This window comes from Zosterops lateralis (assembly GCF_965231275.1).
Source record: "Zosterops lateralis genome assembly, chromosome: 4".
Lineage (NCBI taxonomy): Eukaryota > Metazoa > Chordata > Aves > Passeriformes > Zosteropidae > Zosterops > Zosterops lateralis.
The window spans coordinates 2,373,711-2,392,132 of NC_139765.1; the positions used below are offsets into that span (position 1 = coordinate 2,373,711).

The following is an 18,422-nucleotide window of genomic DNA, read 5'->3' on the forward strand; positions in this document are numbered from 1 at the left end:
TCTTTCTATCCCAGGGAGAAGAAACCAAAACACTTTCTATTTTCCGTATTAATAGTTTTATACCACACTTAAGGATGGGAGCTTAAGCACTGTTTATGTTGAAAAGCATTCCAAGGCCTCAAGGACTTAAAATGTGATCAGATGGGAATCAAAGGGCAGCAGGGGAAGGAGCAGCATTGAGGTAACCCCTGTCCCCAATCTCACCCCAAAGTCACTTATCAGAGTTAGTCTCATCTCGAGTCCTAGGTCACAACTTTCTCTTTATAGGCTTTGACTGATAATTGTTGCAGTGGCTTTATCTCTGGAACCCTGAAAAAATAAATTTTCAGCCTCGCTAGTTGTGGAATCTTTGTGCTAAAGGTTGTTTTGCCACTCTAGAATGAGTTACCAAGGGCAGGTAAAACCATGGACTTTCCATGGTACTTGTTTTATTATTATTATTTTAAATTTGGAGTGTTCCCCTTTTTTGAATGATTTTGGTATCAGAAAATTAAAGCAACACTTAAGGGAGTTGTAAGAGAACTCTCTCTTTTTTTTTTTTTCTCATGCTTTGATCATGCAGTTACTTAGAATCCTTCATTGCCTTGTGCCTTTTTTTTTTTTAACTTTTTAAGGAGTTTAGAGGGCTTCACATCTCCTACCTCTATGACTTTGCTGAGCATTTATGTTTGAGTATTGCAGCTTCAGCAGGAGCAAAAACTGTGGGCTCTGTGCAAAACTGTCCTTACAGATGCTGAGCAAATATAGGTGGTCCTGGAAAGTGTGAATCCTTAGCCAGGCATAGAAGACACTTGACAACAGCAGAGATTAGATCTTGAATAATAATAATAATAATAATAATAATAATAATAAAAGGAAAAAAAAGTGCCTGTGTTTTTTTGCAGTCTGTGAAGTTTAACAAAGAAAAAGGAAGAAAAGGGAAAAAAAAGGGAGAAATGGTGGGATCTGTGTGATTAATACAGTTTTAACTTTGCCGTCTGTGATGACACTGCACAGTGATGAAGTGGATGTATTTCTGTGATTTATTTTCTTCTACTTTAAAGCAGTGCAGCTCTACAAATGACTAATGAACCTCCTTTCAAGGTTCACATCCATGACCTAATTCATATGTGCAGGAATCTTGCCTTTCCTCTTAAATGCTGCATAAAGTTGAGGGCTGCTCATCCAGGGAGCATTAGAGGCCAGAGCAGAGCCCCTGGCCAAGTTCCAGCACTAATAGCTGCATTCCAGTGAAAACAGGAATCAGATGTACAGGGCTAGGCAGATGGACATGATAGTCTAATTGGCAGATGTTATTTACCAGATGTTAATTGCAAGTTGCAGTGTAAGTTATGATGCTGATTAAGGCAGCAATTAGAGGAAGTTCCTTGTGAGATGTTGAGTTTTTAAAGATGATTGTTCCAGTAGATGCATTTTTTTAGCAGTGTGCCATTTATTCCTTAGAGCAAAACCTTATTAATGTGTATTTTTCCTAACCTTGGTAGGGCTAAATTCTCCAGAAAACTTCCTAACTGAGGAAGTGTCTTGCTGTCCTTTATTTAGACTATTGAAGATAGTGTGATGTGTATGTCTGCATATTGGTTTTTGTGCTACATCTGTTATATACAATATATATATCAGTGTATATAAAAGTCTATTTGATGTAACCATCTCTAGGCTTAAATAGGGATTTTTCTCTGGAGTTATTAGAAGTGAAGATGATAATATATGCAGCACTATACTCACAGTGGGGATGCTAGTACAGAAATGAAGTTCATTTTATGTCTTGTGGACAAATTATGGTTTTGAGGCTGGAAATCAGTCTTTGGATTGTGCAAAGCATGTGAAAATCTTCATTGTGCATTGTCTGTTTGGTGTTTCATAATAGAGGAAAGAGCAGGGAAAAACTATTGCAAAGAACAAGATTCAGGAGGCATTCTGATTTTTTAAACCTGCTGAGCAGGCGTAATCCTGTAGTTCCTCTGTGGTGCAGAGTGATGCCAGGATTTTTGTTTCTGCACAGCCGTGGAAGTTTGTGTTGTTAGGACTGAGCAGTTCCTCAGCTCAATCTCACTGCTCACGTTCTTGAAATGACTTTTGGTAGCTGAGCTGGCTACCTTCACATGGGGCAGCCAAAGACATCCCAAAGGAAACAGAGATAATGATCTTGGTGTGGAGGTGGGAGAAAGTGCAGAACCAGAAATCTGCCATGAATCCTGTAGTTCTATTCTCAAAAATGTACTGAAACCCATCTGGCACAAGGTTGTGATTTAAAAGAGCCCTTGTAGCCACATTCATGCCATGGTGGTGCTGAGTTTTTCCCTCTGCATTTGAATTGGAGCAAAGCTGATTTTCTGTCATTGTTCTGAAGTAGCACCATGTAAGTAAGATGTGAGTAAAAAAAAAGCTAATTTTTCCCTCCTTAAAAAATTACTTTGCACAATCCTAGTGAACAGTGTGTGTAGGTTTGAGAGACTAGTATATATCCATTTTCTCAGAGTGGAAGGGACTCCAAGCAGAGGAAATGACCCTGTTGAAGGAGAGGGTGATAATATTTGATAAATCAAATCATACTTTGATTTATGTCGTCTACAAAGTGTTGGGACTTGCAGTCACACTCTGAGCTCTCGGACTGGAATAACTTTGTCTGCCCAGGGATTTGTCAGGGCTTAGCTGCATCTGGTCACAATTGGACTTACTCCTCATTGAGGCAGTGCAGATTTTTCTTCCTAGAAGAAGCTGTTTGTGTGTTGGCCAAAGGCTGCAGCTCTAAAGGGAAGATTGAGCTGGTGAAATGGGACCTGCGAGGTTTTTGGTTTAGGTTATTTTATTTTATTTATTTTTAATTTTATTTTATATTTTTTAAATTTAATTTTATTTTAAAATTATATTTATTTTATTTTTTACTATTCTATTTTATTTTATTCATTTTATTCTATTTATTTTATTTTATTTTTAAATTTTATTTTGCTTTTTATATTATTTTTATTATTTATTTTATTTTATTATTTTATTTTCATTATTTTATTTTATTTCTATGTTTAATTTTTTAATTTTATATTTAAATTTTATTCTTATTTATTACTATATATTTTTAATTTATTTTTATTGTATTTATTTTACTTTATTCGTTTATTTATTTTATTTTCATTAATTTTTGTTTTATTTTAATTTTTTATTATTTAAAAACTTATTCTTATTTTATAATATTATTTATTTTTTATTTTATTTTCATTTTATTTTCATTAATTTTTATTATATTTTTCTTTATTTTTTATTTTTAAAATTTTATGCTTGTTTTATTATATTTTTTATTTTTCTTTTTAATTTTAAATTTTTTTGTAATTTATTTATTTATTTTTTTTAAAAAAATTTTATTTTATTTTATTTTCCTTTTTTCTACTCTAACAATGAAGGTTACATTGATGGTGTGATCCATCATTTCTTGGCTGTGGACACGTCACCAGGGAGGTGATGTACAGGGGACCAAAGAGAAACAAACCAGGCAGTCCCTTTATTGAGGCAGCAGGTATTGAAAAATGGAGATAAATCAATCAGCAGAGGAAGAATTTTTGTGATTTTTTTTTTTCCTAATAATAGAATAGCTTGGTTTGCAGTTTGTTGGTTTTCTAGTGAGTCTTAGGCCATGGACACCTCAATGGAATAAAGACTTGAGATTTCAGCAGAGTGCAGAATAACCTACCACACACCACTCCTGAATCCCCCAGGGAATATCCTCCTCTGGGAAAGAATGAGGAAAGCAATGAACAGATACATTTTTTACATCCTGATTTCAAGAGCTCTTAAGACTGTCTACATAAGTAGAAATCTTAAGCCTTTTCTACATAAGTAGAAACTTATTACAGACAAATTTCTTGTGAATCTGTCTGAATTTTTTTTAGATCAATCCTGTGTTCTGAAGATCTGTGTTCTTTGGGGGCTGAGAAATCCCTGTGTCTGCATTAATTAATTAATTAAAATCTCCATGGAGATTTTCCTGTGTTATTTTCAGAGATGTTTGAATAGCACAGGTGATCCTGCTGCAGCTCTAAAGGGACACTGAAGATGTTATTGCTGATTTCTTGGCTTAGAACAAGACAATACTTGGGACTTATCTGAAATTTCCTCTGATTCCTACATCCTCCTCTTCCCTCCATGATTTTAAATGATTTAGATGTCATTTATGGTTGTTTAAAGAGGCTTTTTAATCTGGGTAAAATGTGTGCTTTGGTTCTGGCTCAAGCAGGGAGCTGACAGCCATGGAATTGCTGTTTCTGGGGAAACTTTATCATCTTCTGCCACATCTGTCACTGCCCCCTCTCTCTTTTCAGAGCATGCCACTGAAAGGATTTGACAGAAACCAGTTTTGTGTTTCTAGGAAATGAATAATTTGTTTCTTTCAGAGAAAGTGGCCTTTTTTTTTTTTTTTTTTTTTTTTTTTTTTTTTTTTTTTTTTTTAAATTTTTTTTTCTGTAAAGAAAACCAAATAATAATAAAGCTGTTTCACTGTTTGACACACTGGGAGGGCCCCCATGTAAAGTCTTCATTCACAGAACGTATCTGTGGTTAGTACAAGTCATTTTCCTCCTTTTATAATGAACCTTTTGTAAAATGAGAACAGAAGTGACTCCTTCCTTCACAGGTTTGTTGTGAGAGTGAAAACTTTAAATGACTCATTGTTGCAGTGGAAATCCTGTGCATACCACAGGCGGAAACAAAAACTGAATGTTGACCAAAAATGAGGAGAAATATATTTGTGCTTGTGTATTGCAAGGAACCACAGAGATTTAGCCAGGTGAGGAGATAAAAAAAATATTACCTGAAGCCTTCTCTGTGTGGAGTTTCAATACTGGAAAGCAACTTTTATAATTTCACACAAATATGCAGAGGGCAAAGCCATGACTGGGGTTGAGGATTTGCTACTGGAAATCTAAAACTACTAAAACTTCTGTCCAGTTCTGACAGCCTGAATGGAAAATTCAAAGTAGTCAAGCATTACCTGGAATCACTCTATTTCTACCCAATTACAAAACACCACCCAGACCCATGAAAAAGGTGAAAAAAGACTCAGCCTCTGACCTAAATCCTCCTTCTTGCTTTATATATATATATTACTCTATTCTAAACCCTTAAACTCTAAGTTTTCCACCCTGTGCTATCACAGACACTTCTATTCAAACTCCACACCCACGATCCTTCAATTTTGTAAGATTTCTCCAAGACCTCAGGACAAACGCAGTGTTTTCTTGGGGGTCAGTGCCTGTGAGCAGAGAAAATCTAAAATCCTCAGTGCCCAGGGTTCCAACATCCCTGTGCCTGAGTGAGCTGCTGCTCTCAGCAGAGCTCAGCCCAATTTCTGGAGCTGCCATTCCAGGCATTGCACTGCAGGGCTGAGGTCTATGGGAAAAAGTCAAGGAGCAACTCTCTGCAGGAATTCTGCAAGGCCAGTCCAAATTCCACCAGAGGAATCCCTAGATGATAATTTTTTTTTTTTTTTTTAAGAAGGTTTCTGGCCTCTAGCGGGTAGAAGTCAAAATTAGGAAAAAAAAATATCTGAGATGATGAATGGCTCAGAGGAGAACAATCTAATTGTTTTGACAAAAGCTGTTTTGTAGATTAAACTCAGAGCACCAGCCATGTCACTCCTCAAACCCTCATTCTTCTCCTTTTTTTCCCCCTCCCCATTCCTTGATTATCTATTTTTATTCTCCTGTTTCTGGACACACAAGTAGAATGGGCCCTGTTGCATGAAGTATTTGTCATCACAAGGCTTTTTTTCATTCCTATTTGATAGTTAAACACAGATTCTTTTCTCTGTTGGTGTGTGGGGCTCTTTAGTTGACATAAAATCCTACAGTGCACATCATTTATCTGTCTTTTTGGTGCCTGAAGAGGGGACAGGCACCACTGAGGATGCTACATATACTAAATATATGTATTAGAATATATATTTAGATTTTATTTAATATTTATTTATATATATATATTTATATATATTTATTATTATTATTATTATTTATATTTGTTTTATCTATGGCTAAACCTGTCTCATTCCCTTTGTGCCAATAGTTCTGCCCACATCTCTTTAATATTTTTTGATGTCAATGTATCACTGCTTCTCTTTGTTTTTAACATTTTCTTTCTCATTGCTTTAATTTTCCTCTTTCATCCTTGTGTTGTGTGATTTTATCTGGAGCATATTTGTTTCTACAGCTTTTCCTCCTGTCAGCCTTTTTCACTCAGCTGCTGGTGACAATGTCATTTTAAATATCCATAAAAGAGATGTAAGCTGTGATAGGTAGTGTGGCCTAATAAAATTTAAATTTTAATTTAAAATTGAAATTTAATTTTAATTTTTAGGGGGGCTGTGGAGATCAGAGATTCTCTCTCTGACTTACACCAAAAGAAGTGGTGGTGGCTTCCTGTCATTGGCACAATGTGGCAATTCTGATGGAATAGATAATTTCCATCAGATAAAATAGTAATAAGAATAAATAATAAAATAATAATTAATAAATAATATTATGAATAATATAACATTATATAGATTATAAAATAAAAAATTAATTAATAAAATAAATAAAAATTAAAATAATAAAATAATAGAAATTAAATTCTCTCAGCTGGGAGAAGTGTTAACTTGGCCCTCACAGAGTGGATGAATTTCACATCTGAACTGCTTCATTCCCAGATTTTCAGCAGGGCTGGGAAGGGAAGATGGAGCATATTCAAATAGAAATGTTCTTTGAACTGTGTTTTTATGTATTACAGGAGAGGAGAAATTAGTGGAGTGGGCAGCTATTGTTTGGTTTTGTGTATTTCTACAACTTAAAGATGAAGGAAATCATGTGGCTTGACAAAAGGGTTCTGTTTTTAAATAAGAAACACATAAAATTTAAATGTCAATCTTCTTGAATTCCCCTTGGTGAATGAATCCTGACACCCATATGATACTTTTGCTGTTTATTAATCTAATGTGACCCTTACAGAACGAGCTGCTTTGGACAAATAAAATTAACAAACCCCCCATGAGCGTTGCTAACGATGAGAGCTGGCAATAGACAAACACCAACCAGTTTCCCATGAGAAACAAAGAAATATCAAAGGGCTGTAAATAGCATTGCATTTTCTGTTTGCCAGATGAAAATGGGACGTGTTGATGCTCTCGAATCTTTTGCCCATTTTGCATTTTCAGTGGCTTGAGCTGCTTGGTCTAAGATATAAAAGACAAAATAATTCTGCTGGGTGGTGAGAGAAACAACCCAGAATTTTAAAACACCAAAATCACTGTTATTCTTGCTGTTCTGAATAAAAAAAGACTGATGGCATTTCTTAGTTTATTACAACTCTTTCCCTCTGGACAGGATATTCTGTCTTCCCCTTGCATATTGAAGGTTATTTTGGTTCCCCTTGCTCAGAATTTGTCATTGAAACTTCCCATTTTACAGGCAATGGAGGGAACCTCCCAAAGCTTTTGCTCGAGTTTGTTTTTTAGACTGAGCTGTTGCAGGGCTTGAAGAGGAACAAAACCACTGTGAGAAGGATAACGGAACCCTCCTCAGTGGTAAGAATTAGGAAGTTTTTAATTTGGTAGTCAAATAGTCACCTTTACCTGGGGAAGAAAGTTTTACTGAGAAGCCTCTTTGACTTCTCTGTGTTCAGGTTAGACTTTGGCAGCAAGTGAAAGGTAAAACTGTCCCTCCAACCGTGTTTAATTCAACTAAAATCTACTCTGACAGGGAAATTGGTGTAAAACCCAAGGAGGCTGAAGCTCAGGGTCTGGCAGTGCCAAGTTGTTTGTGTCACTGCCTTTCTCTTATTTTCTAATCCAATTTTGTGTCGCCACAAACCAGAGATAATAATGTTCATAGAATGTTTGATGCTCAGATACCCAGAATTCATTCTGTTGTACTGCTGGTCACTAAACTGTTGAGTTATTTATTGATGTTTTGTTGGGATGAGGAATAAGCTTTGATTTCCAAAGGCCTTGTCTTTTTTTTTTATTTTATTTTATTTTATTTTATTTTATTTTATTTTATTTTATTTTATTTTATTTTATTTTATTTTTTTCTTTTATAGTTTGGGCAACAACGACTTGAACTCTGACGAGCTGCAGTCACATTTATTTGCGAGCCAACGTCCTTGAGACAAAACAAACACATTTCTTTGCCTAATGTGGTTATCTTTCCTATTCCAAAAAATATGCAAGGCATAAAGAAAAACGTTTTGCAACCCTGTATCCTCTTTCCCCTGTGGTTGCTGTTGCATGGCAAATAAATATGCATTATGGTATTTAGTTAGCTAAGCTTTTGCTCCGTGGTCAACCACAAATTTTCTCTGGAGTCAATGGAAGATTCAAATGCTGGAGGAATCTGGATGTGAGTCAGCAGATGCTGACCAGAGTTGGGGGGAAAAAAATTATTTCTGTCTTTAGATTTTCATGAATTCAGAATCTTTCTGAAAATTAATCAGGATACGTAGAAGGAGTGTGTTAAACAGGAAAGTAGAAAGTCACACTGTTAGTCCAATTTATTTTCAGATCTTTGCAAGATTAAAAAGCCACTCTGTGCAGCTCAGGGTGAATTTTGGGTCCTTCTCTTGTGAAAATGTGGGTGCATTTGCCATCCTGCACTGTGCTGTTACTGGTCATGACTCTCTTCATAGTTGCTCCGAACTGAATGAATAATTGAATAATTATTTTCCCTTTTTCTTTTAATGTGAGCTGGGGTGATTCCAGGTAATGCAGGGAGCAAATAATCCCAGTCCTGAGCATCCTTTAGGCTGATGATGTGGTGATACCTGAGATGCAGGATGTACATGCAGTTATTTCTACTTCACCTTAATTCTCTTTTCTCACCACTTATCTTAATCCTTAATTATTAGATAGATCTTTCTTTGATTCAACCAGAACCGATGTATTTGCTGAGCTGAAGATGGATATTTATATAGAAAAAACCCATTTCATTGATCTGGTTTGGGGAGGTTTGCCCCATCAACTCTTATATAATTTATCACAATTAAAACTGCCTCTGGATATGTATTTCATATGAGCAATGGGCTAAAACATCTCAAATAAAATATGTAATTAGCAAAGCAGATGGTGAGCAAGGAAATAGAAGTTGATTATGTCTGGTAAGGTTTTGAGATGTGATGTGGAAGTTGTGTAGAGAAGACCTCAGTGGCAGAAACCTTCTCTAGGTCAGGCATAATAAAAGCACAAATAAAACGTGTAAAATGAATGAATGAAAAGCTGTGGGGAAAGAGGCTGATGGGGCAGTCAGCCTTTAAAATCATTGAACCTCTGAGTCCTTGGGATGTGTGAAAATCCTGAAGTGACTCTTTGAATTCTTTGGTTTTTCTCTGCTGAGTGACTCCACACTCCTGCAAAGAACAAAATGAAAGATCTTCACTGGTCTTGGACACGAGAAAACTTCATAAAAACTGGGACAAACCCCTTAACCAGATGTGAGAAAAAGCTGTTTTAGTGTCAAAGAGAAGCAACTTGAACTGAACTTGGGAGAATTAAGGTTTCATTAAAAGGTCCAGGCAGGGTTTTTATCCTCCACTCACATCATGGATATTTGTGCAGCCAGGACAGACCTCTGCAGCAGAAGATAAAATAATTAAGGGAATTAAAATGGCAGTCTGACTAATTTTAATCAAAGAGGCGTTGGTGTGAGAGAAAGAATGGCTTAAAAATAGCTGGTTCAGTGTGGTGCTGCAGACTGAACTCAACTTTATGGCCATGTTATTTTTTTTTTCTTGCAAAATCTATAAATACTTTTTTTGACGGGGAAGGGAGGGGACAGAGAGGGGAGGGAGGTTAGGAGGGGAATGAGAATGAAGTAAAACAAAATTCCTTTTTTTTTTTTTTTTCTTTTTTTTCCTTTTAAAATGGAATGCTAACCAATCCCTTGGCAACAAAGGCTGTGTTTATTTTTAATTAAAAAATAACATAGCTGGGTTGACTTCAGTTTTCCCAGCTGCTATTCTTCCATCACAACAGCCTCTCTGGCCTCTTTTCCCTTGCTGATTTCTTTCATCATTTGCACTTAGCTCGTATGTGTTACATGGATTTTATGTAATATTTCCTACCACTGAAAGCAAGACTAACAGTCTAAACAAGTAGCTGGGGCTCACTCATCTTAATTCTCATCTGCAGTACCTGAGCAAGCCCTTCCTTTTGGAAAGGTGTGACCAGGATAACTTTATTTTATTTTTTTCCATGTGCACATTCCTTGCTGTTTATTTGGCTGCCAAACGAGGAGAGATTTAAAACTGTGTCTTGAACTCATTAAAATAAATGGAGTGGGTTTGGCAAAGCTCAGGTGTCACTGAGCACACAGGTAAGTGTTTGACAAGCCAGCCTTGGTGGTTTTCCCTCTGGATGATGGATTGCAAGTTGCCAGATTTTGTGTTTTTCGCACGTTGAGTGAAAGGTTAGAAAATGCTTGCCTTGCCTTCTCCTGCAAATTCATTTCCTCCCTCCATGGGGCAGGGCAGGAGGAATTCAGGGTGATGATCCATTTTTCAGCTCCATTTTTTTCATGTTGTGGAGCTGATGGTGCCCATCTGTAACAATCAATCTGCTCTCCTGAGTAGACTAAAATTTCATTATTTGTGAGGCCCTTGAGGGTTCTTTCTGCAGGCATTTTTAATCCAATTAAAATTGAGATGAGCCCTAAAGGTTTGTGTGCCAGTCATCTCCATCAAACACTGCCAGCAGCACTGGGAGCTGAAAGCATCAAACCTCAGCTGCTCCCAGGCAGTAGCTGGAATAAAAGTAAGTGGTTTGTTGGGTCACTGGAAAGAAGAATGTGGAAGAAGATACTTGTATTAATCACCAATAATGGGACTACTGGGACACTCTTTGTGATGCCTGGTTTGCAAACTTTCCACACCTCATAAAGCCACTTCAAAAAAGTTCAAAAAAGTTCATAAAGCCACTCCAAAAAAGTTCATAAAGCCACTCCAAAGAAGTTCTTGGCTATTTTTTTTTTTTTGCATTATTCCTGAGTAAGTGGCAGCATTCTGATACTTTTCCTCTGTGGAAGTTTAGTTTAGCTCTGTTCATCTTGCCTCAGTCAAAAGGCAAGCCCAAATGCATTATAATTTGAAGAAATTATGTTATCCAAGCATTTTTTAAGGCACAAAAAAAAAAAAAAAAGGAGAGATTGGAGATTTATGGGAGCAACCCCCCAAACTGATAGGATCAGAGGTAGGAGATATCAGGACAAGAAGGAGGAAGAGAATCTGGGCCAAGACATTGGTTCAAGTCTGGTGTAGGAAGAACATGAACAGGAGTGAGCAAATAAGCTGGAGAGGAGCAGAGGAAAAAATGAGACAAAACCCATAAAGATGTGATGCAAACGAGACACATGAAAACTTCTGGGGTAGAATAAATGGATTTAAACCAGGTTATCCTGTGAGGAAGGTGATAGAGAGGAATGTAGAAAAGGAAAAGGATTTTTTTTTTCTTCTATTTCAAAGTTTCTGGAGGATGGTTGTGCAAACTGGTGAGTGCTTCCTGTGGGAACTGGAATTCTGTGTCCTTCCCTTGCTGGAGCAGCCCTGGCTCATTTCCAGTTTCTTGTTTTGGCATGTAAGGCATTGCCCCTTGTAAAGATGGTTTATTTGAGATAGTGCTTGAAGGTTTGACAATAATCAAATAAAACACAGTGCTTGTGGTCGGCTTAATCATTTGTCCCAAGTCTTTATAGGCAATTAGAGGGTTGAAATCTTCTGAGCTGAGTGTTACTGGGAAAACACTGGGTTGTCTTAGTAGGAAGGAGGCAGGAATTTGGAAACTAAAAGTTAGTCTGAACTAAAAGCTTGAAATAAATCCAAAAGAAAAGAAAGTGGAACCAAATGTTTCCCTCCACAAAATTTGGGAACACTCATTCTTAGGGTTGAATTTTGCCTCCTTTTAGAAACCTTCCCTGAGGACTAACCTAAAAAATGGGATCAAACCTTTTCCCTCGTGGGGAGGGTGTTCTCCAGGGATTTTCTGCTGTCCCATCTCCCCAGAACAATCCATGTGAAGGGAAGCCACAGAAGAGGTTCACATGAACCTTCCCTGCTGAGGGAATTGCCTTCATTTGCACAAAGCTCTTTTTCTGAACTGTTTTATTTATTATTTTTTTTTTATGAGAGCTGCGAGCTCCAGGATCCACAAATAGTAACTTTTAGTGCTGGCACTAATCCTGTCAATCAAAATTCTTCTCAGAAATGCCATTAATTAAACTTCCCTGAAAAGGATACAGCTCACAGAATTTTCCCTGCAGCTCCCTCTCTCTTCCAACACCCATCCCACTACTGTGTTTCCATTCAAAAACTGAAGAGGAGAAAATCAGAGCTTTCACAAGAGACCTTTTTGTTGTTTCACATTTTTTAGCTTTGTTTCTTTTGAGCAGATTCTTTTATTTCAAATGCTGAATGATGCTAGCAGCTGTCAAAATATGCTTTAAAGCAGGCAGTCCCTATTTGCTGGAAGAGACTGCTTTCTGAATTATTATGCAGTATTCTTTATGGATTATTAACAATTTGGATTAGAGCTCGAAGCTTTCTGGAACCCTTTTCTGAAGGGGACAGCAGATTTGCAAGGAATTTGGGACTTTTTTATGAGCAGTAAACAGTTCCCCTAAGAAGCACGTTCTGTAGTAGACACTGTCTCCACTGCCAGTGATGTAGGAGAGCTTGTGTTCAATTCCCAGATTGAAAACAGGGATTTCTCAAGCTTTGGATTTTCAGTTTTAAGATATTTGCTGTTCCAAACACACGATTTGAGAGGGGGATTCTCTCCTTCAGCTGTCTTTTTGCTCCTCTGTTGGCTGGTCAGGTTTACATGAGGATAAAGGGATTTTCTGGAACAGACTTGGCCTGTCCCTGATGAGGGAACAGCAGCTCCTGCATGGAGCAGCTGAAGATCCCAGCCCTCTGTTTATCCCTGTGGTCAGTAAGTGCTGATCAAAGCAGGAAGGGATGAGCAGCCTGGTTTTCTGCTCATGCTCTGTGGTTGGCTAATGGTTTCTGCTTAGCAGCACAAATGTGGCCAGGGGAGGAAGCAAGTGCTGCATTTGCATGGCCAGGGATGCTGATCCAGGCCACATCTGCTCAGATCACACAGGCTTTGCCTAGTTGGTAGTTTTCACTTGCAGGAATCACCATGCAAAGACTTCTCAATCTGTTTTCACTCATCGTGAGCTGTACCTGGTTTTACATTCAATTTTTCACTCAGTGTGAGCTGTACCTGGTCCTCCTTTCAGTCTATTTTCACTCAGTGTGAGATGTACCTGATCCTCCTTTTGGTGGTGTTTAACCTCAGGAAGCTCTTTGCTTTTTTTTTTCCCCTGCTCCTTGTCAGGATGTGCAGAATGAAACCTTCTATGTAGGACAGTCGTTTTATCTTTTATGTTCATTTTTGAGAGAGTATCATTGTGAATGATAAATATCATTGTAAGAGGAGTGACTTGCCTCCAAAAATGGGATTTTCCACCCCATTAGAGTGTCCTGTCAGCATAAGGATAACTAGAATTTTATGACAGTGGAGGGGAAATTTGTCATTTCCTCAAACTTTGTTGGTTGGATGAGTGTCTCATGGAGGGGATCTTGGCAGTGTGGCAGAAGGGAAGAGAAAAATCTTTCTCTTTCACAAATGAGGAGGTGGCTGCACCCCTCTGGGAGCTCAGGTACAGCAAGCCGTGCTCAGCAGGGCATTTAAATGTGTGTTTAGCCTGGAGCCAGTGGGATTTGACTACAGTTTTTCAATTTAACTCAGGTGTATTGCTCCATGAGTTGTTTTTATTTACTTTGAAGTGCTGTTTTGTCCTGATGAGCTCTGGGTGAGCAGCTCACAGGTGTCAACACACCTCCCCTTTCTAGGTCATGCCAGAGAACAAACTCCTTGGCCAAATTCTAGGTCATGCTAGAAACAAATACCTGCTTTGGGTATCCTGGTGGTGGATGAGTTTGAGGCTTCTTGCCCCCTTTCCTGCTGGAAAAACTCATTTGCCAAATCCTTTATTGTAAAGGAAATAATCCTTCTTCTTGCACACAGCATGTCCAAGGAAAAGTTTTAAGTGCCTCCTCTGTAATGTCTTCCTAAGTAAAGAAACTAAATGACAACAGTAACAACATAAAAATCAAAAGGAGAAAAGTAGTTCTGGAAAAAGAAATACTTCACCTAGACTATTAAAAAAAAAAAAAAAAAAGGTGGTTTCGTGCTGTTGTTTTCATGACTCAAGGGAAAAGAAATAATAATAATAATAATAATAATAATTATTATTATTATTATTATTATTATTCTCAACAGCCAGTATTGAAATCTATGGATAAAAATTCTTAGGTGTAGCTGGGATAAGATTCAAGCTTTACAGCCACTCTGTGGCTGTCACACACTGTGACTCTGTCACCAGGGGAGTGAGGACAGATGACAATAAAAAACAACCAAACCAGAATCTTCTTGAAGGTGCCCGTGAAAGGACAGGAGGAAAAGGACAGAAATTAAAATATATGTTTAAAAAATCCATTTAAATATAGGGAAGAATTTTATGACTGTGAGAGATTAACACTGGGACAGATTTCCAAGGGTGGTGTGGTGTCTCCATCCTTGGAAACAGCCAAACCCCACCTGGACGCGGTGCTGGGACAGTCTGTTTGGAGCAGGGGTTGGACTAGGGGATCTCCAGAGGTGCGGTCTGACCTGAACTGTTCTGTAACTCTGTGAAATATCTGCTATTTTTACAGCCAGGAGAATGAGTCCTTTTATCTAATAAGTTGCTAACTCAGAGTGCAGAAGGCAGACTGGGTCACCTCCTTTGTGACACAGAAACGCTCAAATGCACTTTTCAACTTTCCTTTGCATTCCCACTCTCTCCTACTAGTGTAATTTCATTTTCCCAAGTGATTACACATATAAGTGGGACTGAAGCCCAGGTGTGCTATTTCCAAGGCAGCTTTTTAACCACCTTGTCAGGTTTGGGATTGCTCCATAATTTGGGATGTAGTGCTGAATATTTTCTGTGTGCATACCAGCTGAGTGAGGACTCTGTCATGGGGATTTTTTTTCAACATTGGCTACTGCTAAACCTAATGGAAAAAAGCTGCCATGGAGATCACTAAATACATGGATTCCACCTTTGACTCAGATGTTCTGGAAGTCACAAGCTGCTGTGGAATATTTTTGGGAAGCATCATTTTATACCTTCCCTGTCCCTGTGTTGTACTCTAAACATCTGACACTGATCACTGCTGGGATCTCTTGGATGAAATGCAACACAGAGTTTGATAACTGGGCTCCATCACTTTATTTTCCATTCAAAGCTACCAGGTGTACTGGAACCAAATTCTTTAACAGAGCAGAGGGGAGTGAAACCATTTTAATAATACTTTTAATACTTTTAATAATCCTCCCCAAGCCACATTTAAATGTCACAGGTCAACTGCTGAATGACCTTGGATGTGATTTGATTTACTCAGTTTCTATAATCGAGAGAGCAGCAGCTCCTTAAGCCACAAAGTGCTTCTGATCAAGCATTTTTAACAACTTCTGATAAAAGTTTATTAACTTTTTTGTATTTACTGGCTACTGTTGTGTGTTATCTGGGAATGTGGTGCCCCTGTTAGCTGGAAATGGAGTGTGGGATGTGCAGTGCCAAGGTCTGGGGTGCTGTTTTTTGACCTGGCCCTGAACTTCCTTCATGCTTAAGTTGTATGGAAATTATCTGTTTGTTAAATTGTTCCTAACCCTTCATAGTAATGGAATTGTGGTGAGGTAGAAGATCTTTTGGAAGGGAATATTTCAGTCATTTTTTTGACATCACAAATTATGTCAAACTTGCTTCAGAAAAGTGTTGCTTTAAAGCAGAGCAAATACAAGAACAGCAGAAAAGGTCTTCACAACTGTGGGAGAGAAAATGAAATTTTTTGGGAGGTTGTCTCCATTTTAGAAATCTTGAAGAGATTGAAAGAGGACAAATTCTCTGAGGCAGAAAAGGGCTCTTGGACCCAGGACCCTCCAAAAGCATGATCTGAATGTCTTGAAGTTATTCCTGCTGAGAGTCAAGTGGGGCTCACTAAACAATAGGAATGAGCACAGTAAGATTTTTGATTTAATGGAGAAATTAGAATTAATTCAGTGACCTGGAAGGGCCTTGTTATTCATGAGTTGGAGCTCTGCACTGATAGAGCTCTTGCTGTAATCAGGGAGAGGAAGAAGATTTAAAGCTCTTGGTTGTTTTTTTCATACCCTGATAATCAGGGATGTCTTCTTACTTTTTTTTTTTTTTTTTTTTTTTTTTTTTTTTAATGTGATATATGCCCAGTAATGCTCAGCATCAAATAGGGGTTGAGTTCTCTTGAATCTAATACTGAAATTTCTGATATATTTTGGACCAAATTCTTGGCTTTGGCCACCCCCAGTATTTACAATAATGTGAATCAGTGACAGGTGTCTTAAAACCCAGAGGCCAGACTGTAAAATTGTTGTTTAAATTACAATCACTTGTATTGAGTCCTCAAAAATCTGAGTTTCCAGTGAATAACCAGAAATGAACACAAGTACCCAACCCTGTGCTATAATCTTAAAATAACTGAAAATAGGTTGATTTTGAAATTATCCATTTCCTCTGTTGGCAGCAGGATGTTCAACAATGAATTCAGTTTGCCTGTAGAAATTCATCACTATGAACTCTTCCCCCAGTTCTTAGCACTGACTTTTAAGTTTTTTTAAAACTGAATAGTTTCATCTCACCTACAGACTGTCATCTTACTCTTTATCTGCTTTTGCAGAGTATTTTTTGAACATGTTTTATACTGCAGGGAATATCCTCTATTTATTACTTAAGGGAATATCCTTTAAGGGGCTGTGCTGGAAACCTGGTTCTGCTGTGAAAATTCACTGCTGGTCAGGCAGGACCTTTAATCTTGTTCTAATAACAACAATCTGTGTCAGCTTCACTTCTTCAAGATATTTTAGTGACTGATTTGGTTAAGAGATCTTGGGAAATCAAAATCTCCTTTTGTCAAATTTCAGATTTTTAGAGCTTTTGACAGTGGGTTTTGTTAGCGTCTTAAATAATTTAGATTTTATTCTGTACTTTAAAAAAAAAGTCTTTCTAGGAGTGTCATTAAAGAAGATTTTACCAAAAAAATGAACAGTGCAGAGTAATTATTAGATTTTGCTAAATCAAGTTCTTTATTTTCTATTTTTGTATAGGGATCACCTTGTTTTTCTGGAGTTGTCACTTTGCTTCATCAAGCAGCTGGTTTGTTACTGAAAAGCTCTGAATATTTCCTCTGATTGCCTTCCTGTGAGTATGATCAAAGAACTTACCTCAGACTTCCTTTCCTGTGGAATTTGAAAGCTTGGGGGGGTTTATTTGAGTTTTTTTGGATTTTTTTTCTTGTGAGTTTTCTTATTTTTTTGGAAGGCTGATCCAAATTCCTCTAAAAATCAGTGGAGAGCTTTGGCTCCTGCCCCTCTGGTGTCACTGACGCCAGTGATTCCTTAAATCCATAGATTTAAAGGATTTCACGTGGAATTTTACCTCCAACTCAAAATCATTGTGTTTTACAGAAATAATTCTGTTGGTGTTTGGCCATTCTTTTAAAAGTTCTGCTTCTCCACTGGATTTTAGCAAGTTTTGTCTTGCAGTGGGAGTCTTAAATCCTATTTATTCATGTTATAATCATATTCTGGTGTGCTACTATCCCATTGTGTCTCCTTTTTAGAGCAAACAGGCTCTGAGAAGTGTGTGAGACACCAAGTAACTGTGTTTACTCACCACTTAAAACACAGACCACTTAGACTTTTTTTTTGTTACAAACATTGTTTTTTTCACTGCCAGAACAAGTGAGGGCTCCCAAACCATTTAAAGGAAGTGTGTTTATAACGCGTGTAAACTCCAGCCCCTCAATATACGGAAATTCCAGGCTGGAGAGACAAACTGTGGGACTGTGCTCTGAGTTTTCAGCAGCATTTTATGACAGCAGAACGATGGGGCAGAAATATTGTCCCAGCTGCATTAAACAGCATCATCTTCAGTTAGTTCAGGGTAAAAATGAGCTGCTTGGGGACCACTTTGGGTGCCTGGGTCTCCTCTGCAAGATCCAAGAAGGAGGAGGAGCAGCCTGCCCTCCCCATCAGGATTCCTGGGTTCAACCATTTCTGGTTTTGTCATCATCCTGGGGGAAGCAAATTTAGCTTTTCCTGCATTTCTGGGGAGGTTTGTGCAAGTGGTGAACGGGCTGGTGATGGTTGCAGGCTGTTCTCTGCCCTGGATGTAGTTTTGCAGTTTCGTATTACCTTTTTGGATTTGGAACTTTTGGAGTATCTGGTGTTTCCAGTTGTAGGAGAATGCTGATGTTTCAAAATTAGGATTCTTTTTTTTTGTTTGTTTGTTCAGAAGCAGCCTAAATGTTCTAAAATTTCCCATGAAACACTT

The 18,422-nt window shown here is 37.7% G+C and overlaps 1 protein-coding gene across 1 annotated transcript in view; it reads left to right on the forward strand.

Annotated features, from left to right (window-relative positions):
• CALD1 (caldesmon 1) overlaps nucleotides 1-18,422 on the forward strand; it is a 124,774-nt gene that overhangs the window by 11,628 nt on the left and 94,724 nt on the right. The window contains exon 2 of the mRNA XM_083859576.1: nucleotides 17,195-17,288. The gene's annotated coding sequence lies outside the window, so the exon portion shown is untranslated. The remainder of the gene's footprint in view (nucleotides 1-17,194; nucleotides 17,289-18,422) is intronic.